Source organism: Lygodium microphyllum, unplaced genomic scaffold (genome assembly GCF_053477565.2).
Source record: "Lygodium microphyllum isolate KBCC unplaced genomic scaffold, Lygodium_microphyllum_v1.1.10 scaffold_42, whole genome shotgun sequence".
In the NCBI taxonomy this organism is placed as follows: Eukaryota; Viridiplantae; Streptophyta; class Polypodiopsida; order Schizaeales; family Lygodiaceae; genus Lygodium; species Lygodium microphyllum.
In genome coordinates, this window is record NW_028229525.1 from 672,178 (window position 1) to 698,939 (window position 26,762).

The following is a 26,762-nucleotide window of genomic DNA, read 5'->3' on the forward strand; positions in this document are numbered from 1 at the left end:
AGTTACTTGCTAGAAAGGATTCCTATAGTTTAGTTTCCACAGAAACCCTTATGTTAGTTGTTGTGTTCAATAAAGCGTAACATAGTGATTGTCTTTACACAAGCAAAAAAAGATAACTGAGCTTAAAAAAAAGGAATCTATTAACCAGTGTTATCCAAAATAGATGTGATGAGAAAAAAAAGAAATCAATTAGGCCCCCATCCCAGCCAATATGACCTATTTGTTTTTCTTTTGTGTTGCATGTAATTTACAAAAACCTGTGTTGGTTGATTATTGATGGCTCATAATCTTGCCAAAAAATGGATGGATGTCTGAGCGGTTTAAAGAGTCGGTCTTGAAAACCGAAGTATTCTTTTGAATACCGGGGGTTCGAATCCCTCTTCATCCGTAAGTATGGTTAGAAGTTAGCATTTTTATGTAGTATGTTTTTCATCCCTCTAACTTGATTGGGAAAGCTAGCTTTTTAAGAGCCAAGCCAAATCGCTTTGCCACCATTCGACACTGCATCCCCTGAAACCACGACTCAAGAGCAATCGAGTAACGATAACAAGCTGCTTGGCAATCAAACGGGTGAAAGGAACATTTTGGGAGGTCCATCAGCATGTGGACCACCATAAACCCAATCCCGGCAACCTGAATACCTTTAGGCATTTGATTACACTGCTTTCTGCGACTAAGTGTATACGTAAAAAACCAATATAAGCGGAGACGTACGACCCAGGGACGCCCTCGCGACTCTTTATCTCTAGCAATATTGTAGCACATGCGTCGCCTAGAGATAACGGGGCATGCTGATTTGACGTCATCTCATCTTCCTCCGGCTTATCACCTTTGTAAAAGTCTGTTGCCAGGTTCTAAAAATGGTAATGGCAACGGCAACATGGGACTCAACCCAACACCTATAGGCACGAGCTGTCGGCAACGTCTATTCAAATCAAAAAGGTATTTTTGCTTGGGCTATCGTTAATCGACTTTTTTCAAAGATAAGCAACGTCTTCAATACAATAAGGTAAGCTTAGCCTTTTCGCTTTCAATGGTATTTTGCGCTTTTTAAATGGTAAGCTTTAAAGTAAATCATACTTAGAAATCGCGAACCCGTGACGTGACGAAAATGCAATAACTAAACGGCAAGGTGTTTAGAAATCGCTATATCCTACGTGAGAACGCAAAGACTAAACTTTTCAGCATGCAATAATTAGAAATATAATGTTAAGACGCAAGGTATTGGCAAAAACATAATGTTGGAACACAAAAACTTACTTACTTACAATAAGGTGCTTATAAAACGTAATATTGAAATGTTTTGAAGGGCCAATCCTTTTGTCATGTCCCTCATTCGTTATGCTATTTTTATTTATTTTTTATAGACTTTCTTGCTTGCTTTGCTTTACTTTGTTTTGCTCTGCTTTGCAAAGCAAAGCTTTGAGGAGCTTTAGCGTATTGACTAAAAGAAGAGGGGCTTCAGCCACTCGACTGAAGGGAAGAGGGAAAGGCAAAGTGCAACGATTTGAATGGCGTTCGACCCTTTATGCGATTGGAAAATTCCAAACGTTGGATCCCTAAAAAGAAAAGTTACCACTTACTTAGCCAGCCATCGTTCCTTCAGTCCCTATCACCCATTACTCTTTGTAATTGCGGGCGCTAGCCCCACTTACTTGGCTGCATCGTATGAATATGGATTGAATAATCCATCAGGCGTAAACTCCAAAGTAGATAAGATTGCTTCTTATCCCCCTTTCCACATCGCGCTTCATCGCCTAAAGTGCCGGATGAAGTGCTGGTCTGATTTTAGGGGCGTGGTCATCTCGTCTAGGAAGCTATGGATGCCCTCATCGATAGCATACGTGGGCAACTATGTCAATAACAGACCTTACAAACAAAAAAGTCGTCTTTGTTGCGCGATTTTATGGGAATCTGGATTGCGGGTCGTGGGTCCATCTTTTTTGTTACACCAATGTGGATTACCGAGTGATTCGTAATCTGACCTCTCGCTTGCAATCTGGTCATCCCATAAGGCGGCAGAATCGATGGAGTGACATAGATTAGGTATTCAAGCTAACTTTCTGACGCGCCATTCGCTTACATCCATTGGTTTGTGATCCGGGGACTGTCCATGTATCGAAGCGGCTCGTTATCCTAATTTATTTTATCTAACACGATCTGGTTCCCGTACTGACCCAAGATATGCTTTTCAGTATTCACGCATTGACTATTGGGAAGGATTTCTAAAACCTAAGACCGAAAGTCCTTTTGCTTGCAAGTCACAAGTTTTCAGGGCCAAACAACTGAAACGAATCGATTATCACAAGAAACTGTGGCTTCGGTGGAATACGGACCCGGGCCCAAAGAATCATGAAGTTTGTTTCGTTTTCTAACATTAAGTGGCTATTTGGATAGCCACGTCCAGCTCCAATGAAAACTAGGAAAGAGAGACAACCATTTAATAACTCATAGGGGTAGAACTCACAGACAGGGCACCTCTTAGCAGCGCCAAGAGTAGGCAAGTAGCGGAATCAATTGAACCGCTTCGTCTCAGCGAGCTACCTCGAAACGCTTTACTAACTAGAGATTGCCTTTTTTTGTCTGTTAAGTAAGTCAAGAAACCTCCGTCTCATATTGGCAAGAATCAGGACAGAGAGATCGGATTCAATGCTAACAGATGCAAAATGAATTAACAATCTTTAGAGATAACGTAATAATAATTGGCAATGATTTCTTTTATGGTTTAGGTAGCTCAGTTGGTTAGAGCAAAGGACTGAAAATCCTTGGGTCAGTGGTTCAAATCCACTTCTAAACATAGCGAATTATTAGATTGAAATCTCTGGACAATTATATACTAAATGCAATTAAACCCGCAGCTTATGAGTCTTAGCTAAAGCTACAGAGCTCTCTATTTGTTTGATCCTAACATTAATCTTATTTTGATATTATTTGCAAACGATGCCAAAAGTGATCATTTCATTTTATTGCCTAAGTCTCGGACCTTACACCGGGTAGGTCCTTAACCCTTCCGCCCTGAATAGAGGCCTTTTATGATGAAATGTTCCGGCTACAAGTCAGTGGACATGCAGGAAGAATTGCTCAATATGCATTAGCTCTTGAACGTTTATGGCATTGAAGAAGAGAGAAACGCAAATCAAAGAAAAAATGAGATTGTTTAAAGCTAGAACAACAAAATAACCATCCTGGAAAGAAGAATTACCGACTATTATACTAAATTGTCAGTGGATGAGACCGGTTGAGTGATAACGGTCGGGGATGGAACTGCACGTGTTTATGGATTGAACAAAACTTAAGCAGTGGAAACGGTAGAATTTGCCAGTTTAAGGTGTCAAAGGAATGGCTTCGAACCGGGTTCAAATCCTATAAACGAATCATAGTTGTGCTTTGTTTGCTGTTTGGATTCGCCTTACCTGCTTATGCTTTTATAGCACAAGATTTTACCACCCACTTTATACCCATCACCAATATATTGCTGGGTTTATCATGGTAGGGGCCATATTCTTCATTAGGGATTATGATCCGGAACAAAACAAAGACAATGTATTGTCAAGAATGTTGGAGCATAAAGAAGCAATAATATCCCATTTAAGTTGGGCTAGCTTATTTCTAGGTTTCCACACTCTAGGTCTTTACGTACATAACGATGTCATGCTAGCCTTTGGAACTCCAGAAAAACAGATTCTTATTGAGCCCGTTTTTGCATTTGCATTATTGAAAAAGAAATATGGTTACGGATCTTTCTTAACTTTACAAAATACTTTAACCACCAAAGAATATTTGCTGAAAAAATAAAAGCTTTAGATAAAAGCCAATTTAAGCAACAAACTTGCAATTCACTCCAAGATACTAATTCAAATAATAGCTATAAGAAATGCAAACAAAAGAAACCGCATAATCCGGTTAATGATCATGATTGCAGGGACAAAGATAATGGTAAAAAAAAACAACCAGATTAATAAATATATATTATCATAGCACGCTAACTAAAAGGCATTAGCGCATTGATTATGGCTTTCAGCATCGAGGTGCTAAACCTTCCCTAAGATGTTTTGATCAGCTTGTTATCCCACAGAGTCACTCTTATCCTAAGAGTGACGGCTCTTCCACTTGGTTAGCACCGTTAAATCATAGCAGGCCAACTTTCTAACTATTTGACTGATAAGTATTGCAATCAATCTCCCGCACTCTTTGGCTGATTCCTGTCTCTGCATGTTTTCGTTACTTTCTATCTAAAAGGCCTACGCGCCAATCGCTTGCCATCGCTGCATATTGCTTTGCCAGGCCAGACAATGCAGCTGATCGCGAATATGGCTTATCGCATGCCATAGCAAAGACTGGCTATATCGCATTGATTATGTTTGTTTTCTGCGATCATAATATTTTTTATAGGTCTGGAGATCATAACATTTTTTATAGGTCTAGCAAGTGTCATAAAGCAGCAATCCGGCTAATTCATTTTATTTTGGGCAAGCGGGTGCCTTCGTGGTTAAGATTTTAGGGCGTCGAAACGGATTTTGGAACCTATTTACATTTTCTATGAAAGGAACGGTCAACGAGCCCGCCGGTACGGACGCCATTAAGAGGACCCCCAATAATTTATTGGGAACTGTACGAAGTATTTGAAAGACAGGGAAAAAGTACCATTCGGGTAATATTTCCAATGGAGTCGCAAAAGGATTTGCTGGTTCACCAATCATTGATGGTTCCGGAACCGCAAGACCCACAGTACATGCAAACGTCCCTAAAATGACTACTGGAAAAATATATAATGGGTCGAGTCCATTTATTAGCTTTTTCTAGTGCAGAAAACTTGTAATTCCTTACTATCTGGCATAATTGTCTTGTTTCATCCTGAATATGAAGTTAGTTGCAACAGGTTGCTGGAGGCAGCAAAAATAGTACAGGTTGCCAGGCTAAAGGATTGGTTCATTTTTTTTTTCAAGCCAATAAACTTATTTTTAGTGAAACTATTCATAATTCTGCGACTGGAGAGCAACCAACAAAGAAAGATGGAGATCCGGCATTATGGCGCGTGATCCTCCTAACCCTAGATAAAAGGTGGAAAGCGAGGATAAAGTGCTTTAGTTAAGTGTCATTGCTTATGACGTTATTGCTGTAGCCTCAAGGAGGTTTGGCCATTGCTTCAACCTTCCCGAATTCCTGCAGATTCGGGTCGTTTTCCGCCACCGGAACGTCTTGAAATAATTCCCATATGGTGCGGGAGACTCAATTGATCTAGACTCAGAAGCTGGGATTTGACCCTTTCCATCGATCGGTTGGGCCAAAGCATTTACTGGCTTAAAGGCCTAAGAAAGAATTACTAACTGGTATTTGCGCAATTTTTCCCGTTGCTTTTACGGAACCCCCTTCCTGTATGGTCGAACCATCGCCCATCAGTACTTAGCCAACATTATCAGATTCTAAATTCAAAGCGATGCCTACTGTACCATCTTCAGATTCTACCAATTCTCCAGCCATTACTTTGTTCGAACCATGAATGCGGGCTATTCCATCTCCCACTTAAGGTACAGTGCCAGTATTAACAATTTCCATTTCTGGGGATCGGATGGGTCAAAAACAGCTAATTCGTATAAAGCCATTGAACCCGCAATACTGGCCGGAAACGGCGAGCAGACAGTCTTTGATTCATAGCAGTGCAGCTCTTGACGTACGGGGCTTTCCCTTACTTTGTTTCCGGAGTACAGTAGCTAAAGAGTGCAGTATTTGACTATTTATTAGGCATTTCCTTCGACCGGAAAAGTGGCCATTGGTTCACGATACGAATACTGTTCTAGGGATGTCGCTAATAGTTTCTGCTAGACAGAAGTACTGTTTTGAACGGGCTGGCTCAGCAGCAACTCCTGGTACTGTAGCCGTGGGAACGACGGTTCGGTACTCGTTGCTGTGACTGAGCCTAGGGGTTGTCTTTCATAACAATAGCAAGTTCGTAACTGATAGGTGCAAATAGGGTTGTGTTTATACAAGTTCGACAAAAAAGGAAAAGCAATGAATCCTTTGGTTTCCGGTAGATGGAAGATCTGCATGAGCGATACAAGAATTCTTGTATAATAACAATCGATTAATAAGAACCTATTCGGCCAATCCAAACGGGTTGCGCCATAGCAATCTTTGTTGTAAAAAAAAAATTCGCTCTAAACCCATCAATTGAACTCACCATGGCCCCAGTACCTCTTTGCTTTAGTATAGTTGCCTTTTTTTGTTTTTTAAGTAAGTTAAGAAATCTCCGGCACTCTAATAAGACGTGAAACACCCGATGCCATTTTGACCTCGATGTGTGAAAAGCGCCTTTTTCTGCCATATGTACTGGAAATTACCGGGAGACGTGGTTGGACAGTCCGGATTGTTTTCGCATAACGCTGCGATCACATCACATTGATGACCGTAAATCACCGCTATGAGGCTGAATTCTCTTAATGAAAGTGATGAGGTTTTTGACTTTGATATCCCCTTTCAATTTGCATTCCATGCAATCGGCAAGCGGAGTCATCAATTAAAATGACAAAAATATTTTCACGTTAAGCTGAAAAACTCCATTGTTGGCCAGCACTTCAAGCGCTGCCAAAAAGAACATATCACGGTAAGACTATAACTACAATAAGAAGTCTTTTCAAAAGCAGTGGCTTTGGCCTGTTGGGGTCCCGGTCCTTATCTTCTGACCGGTTAACTCAGTATCCGGAATGTAAGATGATTCGCCTTGCCTAACTTACCTATTACATTTTGCTTCTAATACATGCGGCAGCAAAAGCTAGACAATGTTTAGAACGATAAGTTTATTACTACATTTTGCTTCTAATATAACCGTAATGCGGTAGCAAAAGCTAGACAATGTTTAGAATGACGTGGCTGCAGTCATTCCAAACAATGACTAGCTAGGATTGACGTGGCTGCAGCAGACAGACCTAATTTTGGCTAACAGATGGATTACGTCTTTAAAAATAAGTTTATTACTACATTTTGCTTCTAATATAACCGTAATGGGGATATCTTTATGGCATTCGTGATCTAACTTAAAAATTACATTGGGAATGGGAAAACGTATAGTCTAATCTCGATCGAAAGATAGAGCGGCTTGGAAAGGCCAACCAAGATCGGATATAGCTGGTTTTCCGCGAAATCTATTGCAGTAGAGCGTACAATGTTTATGGTTTGGGATAGAGCACTCAATGGGCTAGGGTGGCCTCAAGCCTGACCAACCTCAAGGAAACTCCGAATACAGGCCATAGGTTTGTATAGACAGACTTTGGGTGCTAAGATCCGGTAAAGCAGGGAATTAAGTAAACGTTATATGTAAAAGGTGGGTGTCTAGTTTACGATTGTTTGAAAGTTTATATAAAGTAGACTTTTGTCTATAAGTCATTTAAATCGGTTATTGTCATCTAATATAAGAATTTTTGCATAATAGGAAATGATAGTTTCTTGAAAAGAAATAACAAAATTTAGTCAAATTGAAGGTTCTAGCAATACTTTCTAACGTTAGGTTTAATTGAATAATCAATAAGATGGTTCTGCGGGGTAGAGTAATTGGCAAACTCGTCAGGCTCATGATCTGAAGACTGTTGGTTCAAATCCAACCCCCGCACTTTATTAATAAAGAAATAGCTATATAAATTAAGTATCTAATCATTGATAAGGAACTTACATTAACCAAAAAGTCCTGATAAATGATAATTGAGACATTAAAGAACCTTTAATTAATGGTTTCTATACACGGTTGTAGATGCAACCAATTTGCCAATAAAAACAAAAGAAAAATGGCCAATAAGAAAATAGCTATATTATAACATACCCAGATAAAAGTAGAATCGGATCCGAAATTCAAATATTTAAATACACAGATTTCCTATAAATACTAAAATAGTCAGGAATCCAGATAGTTTCGTGCTGCGGATATAAAGACAATCTTAGCATTGTTATATAAAGGATGTTAATGGTAAAATATCTATAAATTTATTACCGCTGGAAGAACAAAAATAAGGACCAAAGGCTGCAACCTGTCCAAATTTGGAGTCATTTTCTACCTATATCTCTATTTAATCTTAATTTTGATTTGAAATTAAGTAAGTGGTACTTACTAATTCCTTTCTTCTTTTTCCTACGTATATTCATTAGCAAGCCTATCATACAAGAAAGTTGCATGGCGTTCGGATTTTCCATGGGTTTGCTTCGATATCGTGTTTATATTGTCGTACGTTATGATTCCGGTTGTCTAATCTTTGTGCATTTAATGCACACTGCATAAAAATGGCCAATAAGGATTTCATACAAAAAAACTACAAACAATAAGGTTAATGAAGGCTAAGATAAAAACTCAATAAAAGAGACTTCACCAGCGGAATCTGATATTTCAGATATTGAGTATGATGATATGTTATCAGAACCTATTTTGAAGTGCTTAAACTAAATGGGAATTGATTTCCGTAAAAGCCATGATCGAATGCTCACGCTATCATAAAAAATAAGATAATATAGGACATCTTGTTTGTTTGTCTGTCAAAGGTCCACCAGGCAAGCAAAGCCCAGACCGGTTTAGGAGACATGATAACTGCTTTTGGCCTTATCGATTGGCTTATTGCAGGCAAGCTAAAGGCAAAAGGTAATGTGTTCTTCGGAAGAGCAAATGAGCTAAGCTAACTTAACTCATTTAGAAATAAAAATGGAAAAAAGTGTTTTCTGGCGATAACAATACTATAAATAATCTGCTGTCAACCAGACAAGATGCCTTTGCTTAAGTTAATGCCAATTTAATTAATAGCAAAGCCGTTAGCTGATCAGACCATGCATTATTTTGTATATTTAAAGTTATGAACAAAAAGAGGAAGAGATAACGTACTTGGATAGATTCTTTAAGTTTGAAATCTATCGAGATTTCAAAGCAAGATGTTCACAGTGATCTTACTTTTAGGCCGGGTGACAGAGTGGTTATGTAGAGGACTGCAAATCTTTGTACGTCGGTTCAATTCCGGTCCCGGCTTCCAATAATATGATGCTGAAAAGCAACATCAGATAAATTTTGCCCTTTAGCCATTAACTTTTTCAATTTTAATGCTGCCTTATACGAATATGAAGAAGAAAATCAAACAACATTAAACATTTCTTAATAAAGTTAATATATAGTTAGGGCAGTTTATTGAAAGGAGGTCTTTCATGCCAAAACAAATGATTACCCATAAAGGAATAAATTGAATCTAAACTCCTAAAGCTGCTTTCTTTAATGCTTTTGCTGTTATCAGGTAAACATAGTAAATATGAGCAATATCCTTAACTGAAGCTCTATATTTCATGGCAATTCTGATTTTTGTATTAGCGATAATGATGTGTATTTAATTTGTTTCGGAGCAAGACAACTTAATTATTTGACTCATAAACCAATGTCTTAAGCCACAACGCCATATCTTTAGTAGGTATGGGTTTTTTTCTTTTTATCTCAAAGTACCTACGATTTAGATTAACATGTACCTGTCCAGCCTTTTTTCTGCACAATCAAAGAAATTTATAGGTATTTTTCCTTTTATCCGTACAAATTACTTTCCATTTTCTTTATTGGGTTCTTATTTGTGTCTTAAGTAGTTTCATTTATTTGCCTTTTTAAGCACAATATCATTACTGATGATTCTATTCGCTGACATGTAATTTTTGAATGGAAAATCAAGTCCTTGTGAATAGACAAGGCTAGGTGCGACGGTTTCGCAAAAAAGTTAATGGAGCACATTATGATCCATTAGCCTAATTAAGTCAACTCGACTCCGTCCACCCGAAGGGCGTGAAAACCGTAATGCCAGCCAAATAAATTTCCTGTCCGGGCATGCCGGCCCAAGCCTGCAGCGCTTCGGAATGAAGGCCCGTTTGGAGACATTAGTTTGCTAAATCAACATACAATAAGATTGTATCATAAATGAAAATCCCATTTCTTTCTCTACTTCCATTTACCTAAGAAACACCGAGATGATGATAGGCATAGGATGACCCATTGAAAATCAACATTAGCTTAATGTTAGTTTCCTTATGGCCATCTCTTATCTTGCCTGTCAAAAAGTTACTTGCGAATAACGGGAATCGAACCCATATCCTCTGCTTGGAAGGCAGATAATCTACCGTTAATCTATATTCGCTTAAGTTTCATTCCCAGATATTCTAAATAAATCGTTTCTATAATACAAATTAACCAAAGTGGCCTTCCATGCGTGCGCAAAGACCTTGTCTTGCTCAAGCGCCTAGTAAAATGCAAGTGATGGATTATTTATGTTTAATTCGTTTCATATACGATGATTCATGGAACGCCATCGATGAAAACTTTCCGTTCATATCTCTCCAATGAGTAAGCGAAAATTCCTTAGCGAGTTGCGATCCGTTAAGGTTGCAAAAAAAGGACTCGCACCATTAGAGTTAAGATTAAGGTTAGATCCCTAATGTATATCGGCCCGGTCTTTGGGATCCGTATCCATTGTAAGCCGGGCCTTAAGACCTGGAGTTATGAGAAATGGTATTTTCTTTGTTTTTGCTATCAGAAAGTCTTTGGGCATTGTTAAGATTATAGGCATTTTTGGGATCATATCAAAAAGACCTTTGGCCGGCTAAAGGAATGGAAACGAAAAGAAATGAAATTTGTTAAAAGTAAAGTCTCGTATGGTTTTGACGTACTTCTATCCTCGACAGATAGCCCAGCATTAAAAGCTGGTCAGAGCTTATGGTTACCCGGTTGGTTAGATGCTATTAATAATAATAGTAACTCATTATTTTTCAGTATTGGACCCGGAGGTTCACCACGCTATTGCTTTGGGTTTACACACGTTGATTCTAGTGAAAGGTGCTTTAGATGTGCGTGGTTCCAAACTCATGCCAGATAAAAAGGAATTTGGTTATAGTTTTCCCTGTGACGGGCCGGGTAGGGGAGGTACCTGCGATATATCTCAGTCCAATGGCAGCTCCCTTCAATCCAAAGCAAGGCTTTAAGTATCCTTCGGGGTCCTACAAAGCAGTATACTATCACCCCTACTATGCAGTATTTACTACTTGGGGCTATTCAAGTATTGTCAACACGGGAGGCTAAGGCATGGTGTCTTATGTAAAGCCACGTATTAGATTGGCAAAATTAATATCAATACCGCCTACCATACTAAAGCTCGTTATGCTGCAGCTAAGTGGGTTCTTCACCACGAGACTCTAGCTGCTAAGCCGCCGTGTGATGGTTGCCGAGGTGGAGGGAAAGGAAAAAGGGCAAACCCTCGACCAAACCACTTTCGTGAAAAAAACTAGGGACGGAGTCGAACCGTCATTCCAGGACCAACACATTGCCATTATGTTACCTAGTTGGAGGTGACCTTGGCCACCCGAAACTAACGAAACGAAAGAAAGAACAAGGCCATAATGATTTCATATTTAACAATCCCGAGTCAAGCTAATACAATGGCCCTTCCTTTAGCTACAAACAATAGTTTCCCAAACAAAGCCAGCCTTCCTTGAGCTACAAACAATGGTTTCCGTCTGTTTTTGATATTTATAACTGTTTGTATCGTTTGCTGATAGCAGTCAAGCGCGTCGAAATAGTATGTTTTTGGCAAGTAACGGGATTTGAACCCGTGTTTTCAGATTCACAATCTGACACTCTAACCTATTAAGTTATACTCGCCCTCGGGGCTCTTTGCAAGCTCCTTTAGATCCAATATAGGCCCAAGCAAGTCTGGGATCGATTTGACTAAATATAAAAGGAGAATCGGTTAAAATGAGACAGAGCTTTCGTTTCTCTTATCTACCCATCTTAATAGGCAAATATGCTCACTATCGGACTTGAACCGATAACCCATAATGGAACAGATTTTGAGTCTATCGTGTCTACCATTTTCACCAAGTGAGCAAACAAAGCTCTCATCAAAGGAAATGTACAATAGGAATTTTCCTTACCTGGCCTGCTTAATCCAATCCTTTTTTGAAACCACCCAGTTGCGCTTTATTTATGGAGCTTGCTTTAATTTGGTCAAGCCCTAAATATCTTATCAAGACATAAAATTTTTGCCGCATTTTGTAGCTGGTTTTCATTTATCTATGTTTCTTTCTCGTTGTCCAACCTTTTCACTCTTTCATTAGTTCATATCCGTCTATTAAGGAACCAAGTAACCGAATATGCTTAGCATATACGAAGCCAGCTGAGATGAAAGGAAAAGATTTGAATCTTTATCAGCTCATTATTATTATTATTCCCAATGGGTGTAATTGTTATTATTTAGTTTAGTTTCATTTAGTAGCGGATTGTTTTGAACGAAGGCTTGTTTTCTTCTATAACATGATTTTTTTTCCTAAATCTTAATCAATATCCATACAACAGCCAGCGAAAGTGGCGAAATGGTAGACGCGCTATCTTGAGGTGATAATGAGGCCACTCATGGGAGTTCAATTCTCCTCTTTCGTAATCGTTTCTGAATAGAGCAAACAAGGCCCTAGTAAGTGGAATTCTTTTATTTTCAAATGTTAAGGATCCGCGCAGCTGATAAGATTTCATTAAATTACTACAGCTAGGCGAATTGCATATGGATCCAGGCTCGATAAGTAGCTTTCAGACTTGATAAGTGGCTTTCAGACAATGGCTATGGACTGCTAGTAGATGGCATTTTGGATAATCCAGTTTCTATCCCTTTCCGCATTATATATCAAATTCTTAAAAAAGGTACCAGGTCAGGGAGTTAAAAGCCCAATGCTCTACCAACTAAACCATACACCCAAGTATTATTATTACTATTATCCATTCTAAGAGAAATTTTTATATAGTAATTGAACGACAAGAAACAACTCCCAGTTCACCGAGCAATAGCTGAATGTAAAAGAATGGCTGCCATATTTACGTTAATCAGAGGTAAGGCCGTGAGTCATTATGTCAGGAAGGATTGTCAATGTTCCTTTCATCCATCCACCCTTATCGCCTAGTGTAGGTCAGGAGTCCGGAACGTGAGATGGCCTTACAGCCCAGCCTAGCCGCTTGGTTTTGGCTCTACAATGTTACACAATACCCTATTGATTGCCCTCTGATCCAGTCACTCAGCCAATCAAACCAATTACACCTGCCTACGCGTTTTTGAATTTTCCTGGCTTAAGGTTTTTTGAGCGACAATTTATATCTCTGACAATTCATAATTTACCTAGCCAACCCTTAACGTCAAAGCTGAGTACTTTGTGTTCTCAAAGTCGTAGGTCCATTTGATAGGGCATGGTAATGTGCATAGTCTTGTAGTGGGCGATCCTATGCTCGGCGAGTTTCACTAGCCAGCCCAGCGCTCGTGCTCATCGGAACTAAAATTTCTAGTCGGATTGCCATCATGTGGGGAGGTTTAACATAAAGTTTTGGCATGCTTTGCCTTGCCATAGCAAAATAAAGCAATTTATCTTGTTTTGCCGTAGCAGCTTTAAGGGGAATCCAAGGTAAGGTGTGTTGATCGGCTGGCTAGTCATTGGCAGCAAGTGTATGCCTTATCATAGTAAAGCAAAGCAATCACTCTTTTTTGGCATGCAAAGCTCTGCCTACGTAAAAGGCAATCTCTATTGATTGCTATAGATATCTATATATCAGATAGATGAAATAGTGAATAAACCACCGAAAAAGATTCAAACCTTCGAATGACAAAATCAAAACCCGTTGCCTTACCACTTGGCCACGCTTCACAAGCATAAAAAACATATATTTTTATAGATAACAATGGCGAGATCTTTAAAAGGCAATTGAACTAACGAGGAAAACAGCCTATAGCACAAACAATAAAGGATAATTACCTATGTCATTAAAAATAAAAAACTAAACGACATCCAATCAAGCATTAGGCAAGCCATATAGGAAACGATAATAAGATCCCGGGAGTAGATCTCGCTGTCAAGAGGAAACCGGAGGGCCTGTACCACCCGCATTTGGAAACCTACTAGCAATGAAAAAGCACCTAGCGGACGCCAAATAATAGAAAAGAAGTCTGTATACCACCATATGCTGCACTTCGTTAAAAGCAGCACTCTGTCGAGATGCCTAGCCTGCCTAGCTATGCTTGGGCGAGATCCATCAAGCAATGAGATAGCCGTATGATGGGTGACTCGCACGTTTGATTTGGAAAGCATTTATTTAGCCTATACCATTCACAGCGCGGCAGGAGCTAGCTGTCTGTGCGAGATTTGCTTGCCTACCCTTTACCGCTATACTTCGTCATTGAGTTGATTATGCGAAAGTAGGCCTGCCTTCTGTCACTACTAGACAGTACAGATAAATGATTAACTTTACCATATTAGTTAAAGAACCCTATCAAAGTAAAAAATATTAGCTGACAGATACGTCAAGAAAACCATTGAAAACACTGATTATTTACCCATTTTGCTAGTGAAAAAGAAAGATGACACGATACATCTTTGTATTATCGATAGAGCTTCAAATAAGGTAATTATTAAACTTGTTTTTCAATGTAAAAGAGTTGTTTGACTAACTTAAAGGTGCAAAGTATTTTACAAAGACTAACCTTAGGCAAGGTTTTCATCAAGTTAGAATTAGAGCTTAGGATATTTTCAAAACTGCATTTCGAACAAGTTATGAATACTATGAGTTTTTAGTTATGCCTTTTGGTTTGATTAACGTTCGACTACTTTCATAATACTTATGTTTTAAAACCTTATTTAGGTCAGTTTATATTGGTTTTTCCTGATTATATCTTTGTTTTTGATAAAGTAAGAAAAGAACACTTTATTTGTTTGCTTTATTATGAGAACATGCTTTGTATGCTTATTTTGGATTTGATTTTAGGTTATCTAAGAAGTGCCAACTCAACTTAGAAAGAGAGAGAGAGTCCAGAAAGTCTAGAAAATAACGTAAAATCCTTTTCGCTGTCTTTTTTACATTCACGCTCAAAAATTCTAAAATATTGACACATCCCGAAGCCTTTAAACACTTAGCCATAATAAGCAAGGTATATTAATGATTGATATGTTTATAATATTATTAAAGCTTATTTCACGAAGGTTTCTTAAGAAAAAAACCACATAACGTCTTCATTATTACAAAATTAACACCTTTTATTTCATTAATAAAAGGGGAACTACATAAACAACGATAGCAGAACGACGGAGTGCAATGATACAGAAGTCAATTAAAAGCAAAAACGTTCACAAGAACCATCAAGAGAAAGAAAGACGACAAAGAATAAGTATAGCATGGAATATCAAAGCAAAGAGAAGAGCCAGTATAATAGCAGAGAACGAGGATACCAAAAAGAATCAATAGCAAGGGATTTCAAAGGAAAATCGTAAGCAACTAGAATGGCAAAGGAGGAGGATAGCAGAAAATAGAAAGATATTCCAAAGCACTACTACAATTACTCTACTATTATCTCACAAGTAATAAATTGACTCCTAAACAACAGTGCCAAATGGGAGGTAAGGGAAGCTACAAGGCAAAGCCCAAGCTGACCTAAACCAACTAAGCAACAAAAAAAGCTAAGATTCCTCCAAAATACATCAAACCTCACTCAACTCGTAACCATATGTAGATCAATAAAAACCATGTCAAATCTGGTCTTTGCTTTATTGCACTCCTTATGTTGTGTCAGGGTATATCGTTAGGAAGTCTCAAATGTCTCCCTACGTTGCTATCCTTTCACATCGTGATGATGAAGTAAGGAGCCAATCCGGACACCCATGGTTGTTGTAGTGTTTTAGGTAGTGTAGCTGTGAAGCTACTCTCTCTTTACTCACTGAAAATCACGAGCAAGAAAAAGATGAAATGAATAGATGCAACCAATGAAGCTCAAAGAGAAGAAGAAGAGAGATGCAACAAGAGAAGAGAAGGAAAAGAGGGAGAGAAAGAGAGTTTGCTTTTGCAATGGGCACAACACAAATGAGTGAAAGCATACCTTTTATAATCTTATCCAAAACCATATATGCAAATCCATTTTCCACTGTCTTACAAAGTGTTTCCATACTTTTATGCTTTTATGTGGATTTAGGCCATTATAATAGAACTTATTTTAAGGCATCTTTTGGGATTCAATGGCACATTCAGTAAAAATATATGACACTTGTATTGGTTGTACACAATGTGTTAGAGCCTGTCCGACAGATGCACTGGAAATGATACCCTGGGATGGATGCAAAGCCAATCAGATAGCTTCTGCTCCCAGAACAGAAGACTGCGTAGGTTGTAAGAGATGCGAATCCGCTTGTCCAACAGATTTCCTAAGTGTACGTGTTTATCTTGGAGCTGAAACGACTCGCAGCACGGGTTTAGCTTATTAATTAGTTGTATCAAAGATTATTAGTCAAATACTACTTTTTTCTTTTTCTTATACCATTACCGATTCATACTCGAATCTTTATAAAAGATCTTGATATGAATCGGAATGATATGAGTCAGAATGCTGATCTGAACTTACCAAAAAACTTTCAAGACAATTAAATTATCACCCATGATGAGTAACGTACCTCGGCTAACGATAATCGTTCTCTTCCCAATTTTTGCGGGTTTCTTGATTCCATTATTTCTTCAGAGTGAAGGCAGTAGAATGGTCCGGTGGTACACCTTAGGCATTTGTACATTAGAATTTGCATTAATCACTTATATATTTTATTGCCATTTCCATATTCACGACCAATCCATTCAATTACTTGAAAATTTTAGTTGGATTGACTCTATTCAATTCCATTGGAGGCTAGGCATAGATGGGCTTTCCATGAGTCTGATTCTACTTACGGGTCTTGTTACTACTGCAGCAGTGTCGTCGGCTACTTTGGCCAGTCACTAAAAATACACATTTGTTTTATTTTTCAATGCTAGTTATGTATAGTGGTCAAATAGGACTATTTGCATCTCGAGACATTCTTCTCTTCTTCTTTATGTGGGAATTAGAATTGATCCCAATTTATTTACTTCTCTCTATATGGGGCGGAAAGAGACGTCTCTATTCGGCTACAAAATTCGTTTTATACACAGCTTAGGTTCCGTCTTTCTCTTAGTTGGAGCTATAGTTATGAGTTTTTATGGGAGTGGAACACCGTCCTTCAACATTCAAGACTTGATTGTGAAGCCATACCCCGTTTCATTGGAATTACTTTTGTACACAGGATTCCTAGTAACTGTAGCAGTAAAATTACCAATCTTTCCTTTTCACACCTGGTTACCGGATACTCACGGAGAAGCCCATTACAGTACGTGTATGTTGTTAGCTGGAGTGCTCCTAAAAATGGGTGGGTATGGATCAATTCGAGTCAATATGCAAATTCTATCTCAGGCTCATTCGAGAATTTCGTGGTGGTTGGTATTGATAGGATCAATCCAAATTGTTTATGCTTCTTTAATTTGTTCAAACCAATATAATCTAAAAAAAAGAATTGCTTATTCATCCATTTCCCATATGGGATTCGTAGTCATTGGAATAGGTTCTTCGACAGATACAGGTCTTGACGGGGCCCTCTTACAAATGCTTTCCCATGGATTGATAGGCGCAGCTCTATTTTTTTCCGCAGGAGCTTGTTATGACCGAACGCGGACCCTTTCCCTTGACCAACTCGGTGGAATAGCCATTTCAATGCCTAAATTATTCGCCATGTCTAGTGCCTTTTCAATGGCATCCTTTGCCTTACCGGGAATGAGCGGTTTTGTATCCGAGTTATTAGTTTTTCTAGGAATAGTTACCAAGACAACTTATTCCCCCTTTTTCAAAATACTGGTGACTGCAATGGAAGCAACCAGTATAGTATTAACCCCTATTTATTTATCATCAATGTTGCGTAAAATATATTTTGGCTATAATAAAGTTAATTACTTAGACTTGTCCCTAAATGATATTGGACCAAGAGAAATTTTCATTTTGATTTGTTTTTTATTACCGATTCTGGGTATCGGTTTGTACCCCAACATGATTCTACCCGTGTGGAACAGCCAAGTAGTCACTGTTTTTCCTTGATCGATAATTTCGCGATGAAAGGTGTTGTATCATTTTCATTTTTTTTTATCTATTACTATTTAATCAATAAAATAGAGGATAAAAATTTTGTTAAAAAATGTTTATATATGGAAAACTTTGATGGGGAATCCACTTAACTTAGGATTCCCCATAAGATTTCCTATATATTCTTTTTAGCATACTATGCTTTTGCCAGTGCCCATCTCATTGTTACTGCCACGTAGCATCCTCACCTGTTTACTGCTCGCATTCAATTTTCACACAAAACTCTTTTGTAACCAGATCAGATTATTGAATTAATCAAATTATTTGATTAATTCAATAATCTGATTAATTCAACCTTTTTCACTGTTTCTAAACTAACCAGCCGTAATTATGCAAACCAATTCCCAATAGATTAACCCCTAAGAAACGGATCCAAACCAAGAGAAATCCTATGGATGCTATTGCAGCGGGTACTTGCCCTCTCCAACCATTAGTCATTCTAGCATGAATATAAGTAGCATATATTAACCGAGTCACCAGTGCCCAAGTCTCTTTAGGATCCCAGCTCCAATAAGATCCCCATGCCTCGTTAGCCCACACTGCCCCGGACAGAATACCAATAGTTAAAAGAGAAAATCCTAAACTAATCATTTGGTAGATCCATTGGTCCATCCGATTAACCAACTGGTACTTACCTAGGTTTAGAAATAATTGAAAAAAAGATTCTTTTACAGCATCATTTTTTGTTCCTATTGGTTTGAAAAAATCCTGGGCTATACACCAAGTGGATATCAAATGAATAGTATTGCGGTTGAAAGCAAGTACGGAACATTCTTTTTTGGAACTGGAATAAATAATTGATAGAGACACTGCTAGCAAAGATCCACGTAACAGGGTTGCGTAATTCAATGACATCATACTCACATGCATTACTAACCAGTGCGACTGCAAGGCGGGTATCAACCGTGTCTGTCGTTCCATCCCCCCGGGAAGACCTGAAGTTGCAAATCCATGGATCAATGTGGCACCCGATGCTGTAACTGTGCTTGACCAACCATCCCGATCTTTAAGAGCAAGAATGAAATAAATTAAGGAAGAACTCCATGAAATGAAGATAAGTGATTCATATAAGTTACTTAGTGGCAGGTGTTTAGAATCTATCCAACGAGTAATCATAAGGGCAGTTGTGCACGCAAAAGCGATTACCATGCTCTTATGACTGAAATTTCTTTCAAGCTTTTTAGATTTGCCAATTGAATAGACCCATTCAGACAAAGTAGTGAAGAAAAGCATGAACAAAGAAATATAAGCAAATATTTTTTCTGTATCAGTGTGCATCGTGTCGATAAAGAATTCTTGATATTTTCATTTTTGTTACTCAATCCATATTTAGGTATCCATTGTATTCATACTCTGAATTTATACTCAGTTGAATTTATTAGCAAATAGATTTTTATGGTATTCCTCACTAATCAATAATTTTTATAGATTCCTTCATTTCTCCGATCCGTACTCGGTAACGAGCCAAAGAATCTCCTTCTGTTTGAAATTGGATTTTCCAGTCCGATTCGTCGTAGCATTCGTAATGATCCACTTTTCTTAGATCCCATTGAATTCCCGAACCTCGTAGCATTGGACCTGATAATCCCCAATTGATAGCCTCTTCTCTTGCGATGAAACCGATTCCTTCGACCCGTCTAAGAAAGATTGGGTTATTCGTAATGAGTCGTTCGTATTCGTTAATTTTTGGTAGGCAATAGTGACAAAATTCTAAGCATTTGTCTACCCACCCGTAGGGTAAATCTGCGGCTACCCCTCCGATGCGAAAATAATTGTGCATCATTCGCATACCCGTGGCAGCTTCAAATAAATCATGAATCATTTCTCTTAAAGCATTTCCATTGGTTTATCTTAGGCCTAGTAAATTTCATTTTTTTAGCTTTGTCTTATTATATGAGTAATGGGGTTTGTCATTTATGGTAAGATTTCGGATTTATTTTAGATCTGTCTTAAGTTTATATTTTTGGAATCGTGATGTTATTAGTTGCGGTTTTTTTGACTTTTTCGAAATTTATTCAATTTTCCATTTTGTAAGCACGGGGAGTAAGCTAACCTCCCCAGGCAAAGATTCTATTTCGACAAACTAAACCTCTTCATCGAAAAATCAAAAAAAATTGAAATTGATCCTGGCTATGATGGTCTATATGTTGATGGACTGTTTCTATATCTTACCAATAAATAAGTTAATGGACTGTTTCATAATGTTCAACGTGTTGATGGACTGTTTCTCTATCTCATAATACTTACTAATAAGCTGTTGATGGATATGTATAACAATGTGAAAAAGGGATAAGAAAGAACCAAAGGACATTTGTTTTTAAAGAAAAAGAAGAAGATCCAATGCATTGGTTATGGTTTCGGTAAATGCATTGTACCATATTTCTTTCTTAATAAAAAAAGATGTTTCTAATTAAACTGTTTATAAGAGTTAAATGGGACAAATACATTGGTTATGGTTTCGGTAAATGCATTGGCTATGTTTTTGATAAATGCATGGGTTCTGGTTTCAGTAAATATATTATCTATGGTAAATGCATAGGTTCTGGCAATGATAAAATCATATCAAATATGTCTTTCATATAGTCAATCTTATTTGAAAGTAAATACATCGTTTTTTAAATGCATTGGTTCCGAGGAAAGCACTAGTTCAGGAGACTATATCAAAAACCAATAAGGAGAAAAGCCACTAAAAAACCAATAAAAACAGTTGTAATGACTATCGTACTTACCTAAAGCGTTAGCTTCTCGTCAATTCCTTCTATTTTCAGCCATACTTTACTCTCCTGCAATGAATCCTTTGGTTTCCGGTAGATGGAAGATCTGCATGAGCGATACAAGAATTCTTGTATAATAACAATCTTTGGTATCCGGAATGTAAGATGATTCGCCTTGCCAGTGGCCGTTCCGCTTACGGTTGTTAGTAAAAGCTAATAACTTACTAAGAAATCATCATCAACCTGCCTCATATGGCAGAAATTCACTAAAAAATTGGGCTTGATCCTGGCCCAGAATGAACGCTAGCGATATGCTTAACACATGTAAGTTGGATGTCATTTCTGTTCCAGTTTTATGGAATAATTGAAAAAAAAGTAGCAAACGGGTGCGTAACGCGCAGGAATCTGCCAAACAGTTCGGGCTAGATCCCGAAGCAACGCAAGCAATAAAGCTATGCGAGAAGATAATAAAGCGCTGTTTGATGAGCCTACGTAGTATTAGGTAGTTGGTTGGGTAAAGGCCAACCAAGCCTACGATGCTTAGCTGATCTTTTCGGATGACCAGCCACACTGGGACTGAGATACGGCCCAGACTCCGCCGGGAGGCAGCAGTGGGGAATCTTGGACAATGGGCGAAAGCTTGATCCAGCAATATCGCGTGGGTGAGTGAAGAACGTCGCAAACGCGAGGAATGGCAATACCGCTTGTAAAACCCTTTCGTCAAGTGTGCGATGGTGACAAAACTTAAAGAAGAAGCCCCGGCTAACTCCGTGCCAGCAGCCGCGGTAAGACGGGGGGGGCAAGTGTTATTCGGAATGACTGGGCGTAAAGGGCACGTAGGCGGTAAGTTAGGTCGAAGGTTAAAGACGCCAGCCCAACTGGCGGAATGCTTACGAAACCAATTTACTTGAGTGAGATAGAGAAGAGTGAAATTTCGTGCGTAGGGATAGAATCTGGAGATACACGAAGGAACGCCGAAGTAGCGAAGGCAGCTCTTTGGGTCTCTACTGACGCTAAGGTGCGAAAGCTTGGGGAGCAAACGGGATTAGATACCCCGGTAGTCCATGCCGTAAACGATGAGTGTTCGTTTTTGGTCTGCGGATCGGAAGCTCAGCTAACGCGTTAAACACTCCGCCTGGGGAATACGGTCGCAAGACTGAAACTCAAAGGAATTGACGGGGGCTTGTACAAGCGGTGGAGCATGTGGTTTAATTCGATACAACGCGCAAAACCTTACCAGCTCTTGACATAGAAACACTTGGCGTATGCACATTTGACATATGAACTAGTGTACTTGTTCTTAACGGGATAAGATAAAAATTCGTACAGGTGCTGCATGGCTGTCGTCAGCTCGTGTCGTGAGACGTTTTTGGTTAACTCCTATAACGAGCGAAACCCTTGTTTCATGTTGCTAAGACATGCTGTTTACAAAGGATCCATGCCGTCTTTCATCAGCAGCCGTACAGCTCAATGGTTGCTTGAGATCGACGGTATTCTTTTTATTGGGTGTTGCACTCATGAAAAACTGCCCGTAGTTTTACTATGGAGGAAGATGGGGATAACGTCAAGTCCGCATGGCCCTTATGAGCTGGGCTACACACGTGCTACAATGGCAATTACAATGGGAAGCAAGGCCGTAAGGTGGAGCGAATCCGTAAAGATTGTCTAAGTTCGGATTGTTCTCTGCAACTCGAGGACATGAAGTTGGAATCGCTAGTAATCGCGGATCAGCATGCCGCGGTGAATATGTACCCGAGCCCCGTACACACCGCCCGTCACACCCTGGGAATTGGCTCCGCCTGAAGCATTGAGCAGGGATCACTTATTAGTAAAGTGCATTATGCTTCCGTTAAGTGTAATTCACTTTAGTTTTAAAGGTGTTTCCGCTACATATTATGGTTGGGTCAGTAACTGAGGTGAAGTCGTAACATGGTAGTCGTAGGGGAACCTGTGGCTGGATGGATTCTTCCAGAAAGATGAAGATACAAGCTAAAAATCTCATATATGCGTTAATTAGCCTATTTTTTATCTGTTATTTTAATGATATTTTACTAGTAGCTAAAGGGCATTTTTGATGAAATCATTGTGGCCATTGTTTGTAGCTCAAGGAAGGAACCTTGCCAAGGAGATCCGGATAGTCCTGCTAGAAATAAGTTTTTAAAAAGCCCACATTACGCAAATGGGTTGGCTGAAAGCTAGCCTACGAGCTTTATAGTATGTACATAATGTGGCTATGTCATATGGTTAAACGATCTGCCATCTGCGAAATTAGGATCCTGGCACTGAAAAAAAAAGTATTGGCTAGTTGCTTAATCCATGCATGACTATATAAAATAAGGAATCTCCGATAGTAAGTTTCATATAAGGCTATAATAAAATTGCCCCCATTGTAGTTATCCATGGGTTGCCTCCATGTAACCGTGGGGCAAATTGAGAGGAAACAAAGCAGCTTAAAATTTTCTCTCAAAGAAAACCTCGTAACATTCCCAAAATGTGAAACCTAGACGGTACCTGTTAAGTGGTAGAAATAGGGTCTCTAACTCAAAGGGGAGCCACTATTACGTACTTGAAAAAAAGGGTATTTGCTTTGACGAATTTGTTGTCTCTTATTATTACACATGCTCGGTAAATTAGTTTTCAAATAACTAGGTAAGGGAAACAAAAAAGTATGTCAAAATCACGTATATGGAAGCGATACGAAAAAGGCGTTATGGCCTTAAAAGCACTCCCTAACCCAGATTCAGACCGATAAGTGAAAGAGAGTAAGTTGAAATGATATGAATAAGGGATACTCCTGTGTGTGTAAAAAAAAGAGCGTTACTTTCCGTTACGATCGTTTCGGATATTCCTTAAAGCTGATCTACGCATAAGAGAAACCAATGATTTAGACTATAAAAGATAGATCGGGTGAAAACATGCCGTCCTAACGTAGCCAAAAGTTTTGTCATTTCGCATTACATAGGGTATGCCATTTCGATATTTTATTTCTGTATATAAAAGGATAGCGGTTGATTAGGGCCTTTATTTAGACAGCTGATTAAACAGAGCATTGTTTAGGATGTAACCCCATTATAGCTTCGAGCTGTGTACAAAAGGTTCTTAACCTTATTGTTTGTTAACATTGAAATGAAGTTCCTTAGCGTTGGCCTTTTCGATGTAACTTTATTGACATTTATTAGTTATGAGCTTATAGGCTTAAAAGATATTAAGCTTGGTCACAGCAACGGATACTGGATTATTACTTTTATGGCTATAGTATAGCGGAGTTGTTGTTGAGCTAGCTTATTTGAAACAATACTTTTGTTTCATAAAAGCTATTAGCGACCTTTAAGCAGGCAAGCAAATAGTATTTCTATTAAATCACGTAAGAGACCAATAATCACTTTCCCGGTTGAAACCACTGGCTTGAACATAAAAGCATATGATGACAGAAACAATTAGGCTCTGCTCCATATCTTAACCATTTATTGGTTGCCATATTAGTAACTTAAAGTCGGTATGGTTAAAGATACTGTCTTGTCACTTTGGTTCCATAATTTGAAGTTCTGGTTGTGTCTAGCGTATCATTAGCGTTGAATCTAATTTCAGTGGTCATAGTCGCTTAGGAGCGGACTCGAATCACTTACTTAAAGATTTTCAGTCTTTTGCTCTAACCAACTAAGCTACCTAAACTGCTATAGGAATGGCAGACAAACCATTGATATTATTATCTAAGATTACTCAACAAAGCATGTATTAATGATTAAAGCTAGCCAAATAGGTTATGAAGTTGGTTTATGAAAAGGACTTTAAGTTCGTTCCATTGCTTGTGACAAATTGATCGAATTGATAGTGCGCTATGGGCTTATAGTTTGAATGGTTAAAACGTGCCGCTCATAACGGCAATATTGTAGGTTCGAATCCTGCTAAGCCCATATTTGTGATGGAAGCTCAATTTTTTCGTCTCTGGCCTTGCCTTTTTTTTTGGGTTACCTTTCTATGGAGTATCGCCAAGTGGTAAGGCATTGGTTTTTGATACCAACAAGCAAAGGTTCGAATCCTTTTACTTCAGCTCTGTACGACTATTATTTGTTTCAAAGGGTTATCATTTACCAAAAGTGTAATTTGTCCCTTTCCGCAATTCCTTTAGGCATGAAAGTTAAGAGGTTTCGTTTTGCCATATTATTGGCTTTATTTCTTAGAAATGTAGAAGCTAAAGGGTTAATGCATATTTGTCTATAAGTTAAGGTATTGGTTTTAGTTAGCAAAACCATCCGATTTGCCTGGCCAATAAGGATTTCATACAAAAAAACTACAAACAATAAAGGTAAAATAAAGTCAATTATCCACCCCAAAGGGTTAACTCCGTTATCACATAAAAAAATAAACAAGTTGCAAATATGCCACTACGAACAGCAAACAGACACGACTACAAAAATTAGAAAAAACCTGTCATCCACGATATAGATGAAGTATAATAGAATCCCTTAAATCTCTGAGTGAAGTATTTATATCCGTTAAGTTTTGACGAATTCCTATTCCTAACTCATTATTCTCAAGGAGAATTATATCTATAGGTATTTTCTCTATTTTTGCATATAAATCTGTTGTGTTTTGATAAATAGAATTGTATTCGCGTAGAAGATATTTCGGGACGGGTTGATAACATGACCAACTTGTAAACTCTTTTCAATAGATTCAGAATCCATGAGAACCCGACTAGCTAAACCATTTCAATCAACAAAGATTTTAGCTTTATTTTTATCTTCTGCAGTTACTTCTATAATATTTCCGATTGCCAAATTTCTTAACTATTAGATCATTTGCCAACTGAAGCCATTCTCTAATCCCTTGATAATGTTGGCCAGTAGCCATGATATTCTCATAGTTAAGAAAAAGACAAAAAGCATTATGAATAACATCTGACCATTCTTTATCATATATTTTGATAGAATTATATATTTCTAAAATATTAATTAATTTCTGACAGCAAGAAAGAGAATTCATGTTATTCATTAAATTCTTTGGTTTATATGCATACAGTCCCGCGGGGAGGCAAAGCCTGCCCCTTCAATAGAAGCTTTAACAACAATGCCTTATATTTGCTTGTTTCAGCGTATTTTGTGGATAGTTTCTCAGAAATCTATAGCATTCTGTTGGAACACATCCTGTCTTTTAACCTTCGTAGTTCTATGCATAGTTGATATTATAGCTCCAATCATGGCTACTAACAAAATAAGACTAGACACTGGAAACGGGACCAGATAATTGGTATAAAGTAAATTGCCCAATGCTTGCAAATTTGTCCAGCCTTATATCTTTTCAGCATACACTGTATATCTTGGATAGATTGTATTTGAATGGCTAGATAATACTGGGATGTAATCATTATCTAGAATGACAAAGATTTCTAACCGAGAAATTAATCCAATAGTACCACCTACCGGTAAATAGCGCAATATATTTTCATGAATTTCCGCTATTTTAATGTCTAACATCATCACTACAAATAAAAATAATACGGCAATAGCACCTATATAAACTATTGAAAAGATCATAGCAAAGAACTCAAGACCTGACAAAAGTAGTGAACCAGAAGTGTTGCAAGAAACGAGGATGAGAAGGGAAACGGAATGGACAGAGTTTCTAGCACATATGACCATAATAGTAAAAACTAAACTCAAGCCCGCAAAGACGTCAAAAAGTAGCATGGTTTTTTCGTTTATTTTTATTATCATATATTAATGACGGTTTGTTCTTATGTCAAATTTGACCCTAAAGATTTGGCAATCACGTAGTAGCACCAAGCTTATCATTACTTGGGGAAGACCCGATGCGATAAGGATACACAATCGAACGCCAAATTGATTTGCATAACCGCAAATGGCAAGCCATCCGGGCATGTTCCATTTGGTGATGGCGGTTGTTCAGGACTGGTTTCCTTTATAGCCGAAAGTTCTCCAAAAGTATGAAAAGCCGGAGGACTTTATATCATCCATTCCAGTGTGGTTGAATCTTATTCACCAGCCCGAGGACTCGAAGCACACTTGTCTTCGCTACTCAGAGTTTTAAGAACAACTACAAA

General features: G+C 38.3%; 5 non-coding genes and 1 pseudogene across 5 annotated transcripts; 4 read left to right on the forward strand and 2 right to left on the reverse strand.

The window, feature by feature from the left end:
• The first annotated feature begins 301 nt into the window (after positions 1–301).
• On the forward strand, positions 302–388 carry TRNAS-UGA (transfer RNA serine (anticodon UGA)). Its single transcript has one exon. It is a non-coding gene; the product is annotated as a tRNA-Ser (tRNA).
• A 2,335-nt stretch (positions 389–2,723) lies between these two features.
• On the forward strand, positions 2,724–2,797 carry TRNAF-GAA (transfer RNA phenylalanine (anticodon GAA)). The gene has a single exon. It is a non-coding gene; the product is annotated as a tRNA-Phe (tRNA).
• Positions 2,798–10,062: 7,265 nt separating this feature from the next.
• Positions 10,063–10,133, reverse strand: TRNAG-UCC (transfer RNA glycine (anticodon UCC)). Its single transcript has one exon. It is a non-coding gene; the product is annotated as a tRNA-Gly (tRNA).
• A 1,444-nt stretch (positions 10,134–11,577) lies between these two features.
• On the reverse strand, positions 11,578–11,650 carry TRNAH-GUG (transfer RNA histidin (anticodon GUG)). Its single transcript has one exon. It is a non-coding gene; the product is annotated as a tRNA-His (tRNA).
• A 9,321-nt stretch (positions 11,651–20,971) lies between these two features.
• On the forward strand, positions 20,972–22,663 carry LOC148009005 (18S ribosomal RNA; annotated as a pseudogene).
• A 1,875-nt stretch (positions 22,664–24,538) lies between these two features.
• Positions 24,539–24,612, forward strand: TRNAM-CAU (transfer RNA methionine (anticodon CAU)). The gene has a single exon. It is a non-coding gene; the product is annotated as a tRNA-Met (tRNA).
• Positions 24,613–26,762: the final 2,150 nt, after the last annotated feature.